Source organism: Chrysochloris asiatica, unplaced genomic scaffold, assembly GCF_000296735.1.
Source record: "Chrysochloris asiatica unplaced genomic scaffold, ChrAsi1.0 scaffold00040, whole genome shotgun sequence".
Lineage (NCBI taxonomy): Eukaryota > Metazoa > Chordata > Mammalia > Afrosoricida > Chrysochloridae > Chrysochloris > Chrysochloris asiatica.
The window spans coordinates 3,301,424-3,305,554 of record NW_006408558.1 but is presented as its reverse complement, the minus strand read 5'-3'; positions in this window follow the sequence as shown (position 1 = coordinate 3,305,554).

Here is a 4,131-nt window from a genome sequence, read left to right as displayed (position 1 = left end):
TCTGTCTTTTAAAGAAACCAGCACGATGTTTATGTTCATGGCTGAAGTCTAACTGCTCCCATCCTGCTGGCTTTGCTTCACAATGTATAGAAAGAGCTAAATTTTTCTCCGTAAGAAAAGCATATTTGCAGAATTTTTCTGGAGAATGTTTTACCGTGTGGCTGACCTATGCCCTACATGTAGAGAGCTCACATAATCAATTTTATAAAATGACTTTTCACCCCCCCTCCTTTCTTCTGTATCTGTAAAGGTCTGTGTGTGGTTTTTGATAGATCTTTTCTGGACGTGGATTTTGAACAGATGTCTTTACAGTAATCTGAAAGTCCATTAGCAAGAAAAAGAAGAACTATATGCTGGAATCCTTTAATACTTTTTTGTTTCTAATTCATGGTACCTTGTGCTTAAACCAGTGTTTCCCTGTGCTGTCTTTCACCACTAAAAATAATCATTATTCTGTCTTTTTTATCTGAAACTAATTTTTGTAAGAACATGCTGTGAGAGTTTAAGAAAACTACATTATCATAAACTTGTACCATTGAATCTCTTGACCATTAGATAAAAAGCAAGAGAAATTTGGGGTGAGGATTTGGGTTTTCATTTAGGTTTTTAAAAATATTTCAGAACTACTTAGTTATTTATATTTTCAAATAGTGATTTCCACTTATACTAGAGACCACAGTCATAACAAAACAGAACAAAAAAATGCTCTAATGGTGTCAGAAGCAAGTAATCCATCAATCATCTGTTTCATTTTTGTGGGGTTTTTTTTTAATCCCAGCAGTGTTCATATTTCAGCATATAAATATAGCTTATCAAACTAAAATAGAGTGTATTTTCTGATGCTGTTATTGTTAGCTCATGCCCTTTCTAAATTTAAGAGTTCCCAATGTAACATTTATTATTAAAGGTTTCTAACTATACTAACTATCTTTCTTAAGGAATAAAATGTCAATATAAATTTGTTGAATACCTTGGGGGGGTGCTGCTCCCTCCAATTTGAGGTAAATTCCATTTATTATTTTAATAGGTGAATATTTTGACTTTTCTTCAAGGAAGCTAGTTTGCATAGGTCAATGAGAAACCATTTAAATATCTACATTTAAAGATGTAGAAATAAAATGTCACTTTAAATCACACATATAAGGAAAAAAAAAAAAAAAGAACATCATTTTCCTAACATCCTTTAAAGGATAGATGCCTGGTTTACATGTTAAGTGGAGCCTGTGTTCATATACCCTGCCAATTTTAAATATGGGAGGTTTGATTAATAATAAATTGGTCACACTGAAATTGTTCAGGACACATGTTGTTGGGTTAAGCTGTTAAGAAGTTTTCCTTGTTGCAACCTCCAACCATTTTCAAAGGGGTAAGTATTAGGTGAGTCAAAACCAAAAAGAAACCTGCTTTAAACTTCATTTATGCTGCTGAGGTATATTATTAAACTGAATATTCCCTATGAATATTCTAGACCTTCATTTCTAGAATATATATTCCTAACATGAACTTCAATTCCTACCATTGATCAAAACACCAAAGGAACAGTCATATCTAGTGATTCCTTTTAGCATTTATGCATTGGGTAAGTATATGCTCCCTGGTCACATAGGAGGCTGGCTTCCCCAGTTATAAGGTTCAACACGGACCAATGAGCTTTGGGGGTTCTTGAGGGAAATTAGCGAAACTAATTTAGTTTAGCTAGAACACTAAAGGGAAATTAGCAGCCAGTAGTTGTAGAATACCAAAGGCATTTTGCATAAACACAGTTAAATATTTTCCCTCACTGTAAGAGCATCCAACACCTAATGTTGCCGAATCTTCATAATTTGGGAGTAGAACTGGTGTTGTTAATACTGGTTGTTTGCAGATAATCAGCTATCCTGAACTCATAGACAAGGCTACGTCTCTTTCACTAAATTCCTAAACAGTTTTATGATGGCAAATATCAAACAATAAATTAGAATGTATCTTTTGTAAAGTGATTTCTGGTAAACTGTTCATACTACATTAAATACCTTATTTAAGTTTCCAGTCTATATATACTAACTGGAATTACATGAGTCACTCTAAATGTTTTGTTTTGCTTATCTTTTCCTTCTCCTTCAACTCTCAGTTTGGCTAAGGTTACCCTCCTGTGTGGTCACTCCTGAGTGTCCCAAGTAAAGTACTCATCAAACTGTGTTAGTCTTGCTTTTCACTCCTCTAATCACTGCTCTGTAACAAATTCAATTTAGAGCTTCTCTGACTCCCTCAGGCGACTTCTTCCAGACTTCCTTTTCACCTTGCACCTACTTTACAGAGCAATTATTATGTGGTATTTTGATAGTCTACTTCTCTATGAGTCTATAGTCCTTTCTCTTGGTTCCAGGTGTCTGAAAGCTGCTAAATAAACCTTGGTTGACAGATTTTAGAAAAGAATAATAAAATCTAAAAGTGTTTTATTGTGGATGTATTAATAGTTTATTGTCAAGATCAGCAAACATTTTCTGTAAATGGGCAAAACCCAAAAGCTACTGCCACCAAGGAAATCCCATTTCATGGGGAACCCACAGAACAGAGTGGAACTGGTCTGTAAGATTTCTGAAGCAGAAGCATACTGCCTCATCTCTCTTCTATAGAGTGGCTGCTGGGTTTGAACCTCAACCTTTCTGTTAGAAGCATACACTTAACCCACTGTGTCACCAGGGATCCTTGTAAAGACCCAGATAATAAACTAAGTTAGGCTTGTATAATGCAAAGCAGGCATAGTTTTGTTGCTAAGTCCCATGGCGTCGGTTCTGACTCATAAACACTCTATATAGAGTATCCAAGGAGTAGCTAGTGCGTTTGAAGCTCTGATCTTGTGGTTAGTAGTCCAGTGCTTATGCTACAGCATCACACCAGGAGTCCAAAGACAGTATGTAATTTAATGAGTGTGATTGTGTTACAATAAAACTTTATTTATTGAAACATGCACGTTTGGGACTGTAGTTTGTTGACCCTTGGCATAATTACTATCTGTAATATTGTAAAGTTGTGATTTATTTACACATTATATGAGTAAATACTTATTGTGATTTACTTATACATTATGTAAATAAATGCAATTTACTAAACATTAAGACAAAGGGACAGGTAAATATGTAACTATTATTTATTTGAGAGGAGAACTCTTTGTAATTATGTCAATTGTGTTGCCTCCCTTATTACACAGGTGTTGTTGTTGTTGTTGTTGTGTGCCGTGGAGTCGGTTCTGACTCATAGCGACCCTGCACAATGTTTCCGAGGCTGTAAATCTTCACGGGAGCAGAAAGCCTCATCTTTCTCCCGCCGAATAGCTGGTAGTTTCGAACTTCTGACTTTAAGGTTTGCAGCCTGATTTCGTAACCACTACACTACCAGAGCTCGAATAGGATTTTTTAGAGCTCACAAATGACAGCTAGGAATATTGTCATTGTTGTTATTGTTAAGTGTTGTCAAGTCTGTTCTGACCCATGTTGTTGTTGTTAAGTGCCGTGGAGTCGGGTCCGACCCATAGCGACCCTGAACAGGGTTTCTGAGGCTGTAAATCTTTACGGGAGCAGAAAGCCTCATCTTTCTCCCGCGGAGCAGCTGGTAATTTCGAACTGTTGACCTTGCAGTTCGCAGCCTGATTCGTAACCACTAGGGAGGCAGTATAGGGTTTTCCAAGAAGTGGCTGGTGGGTTTGAACCGCTGACCTTGCGTAATGCTGTTTGTTATGTTGTTCAATCTTTTAATCAGAAACGTGACCACTGCATCATGATTACATTCCCATATTATTTTCATCAGTTTAAGTACTGTGTTATTTCAACAGTCTAACGTAGGCATTTCCCCTCTCCCACCTCCCCAACCTCTCCTCTGTTGTAGCTAGTTGCCCTGACTCATGCTGACCCCAAGCAAAATGGAACTAAACACTGACAGGTCTTGTACTGTCCATAATTGGCTACTGTGATTTATTGGATTTTTATTGACTGAGCCTCAGAATCAGATCTTTCTTCCTAATCTCTCTTAGCCTAGAAGGTTCACTAAATCCTGTTCAGCATCACGGAACCCAGATCTTCCACAAGCAAGGTAGGAATTTTACCAGTGAGCCATACAATGCCTTGTCCATTCTCTATCAAGTCCCTTCTCCGG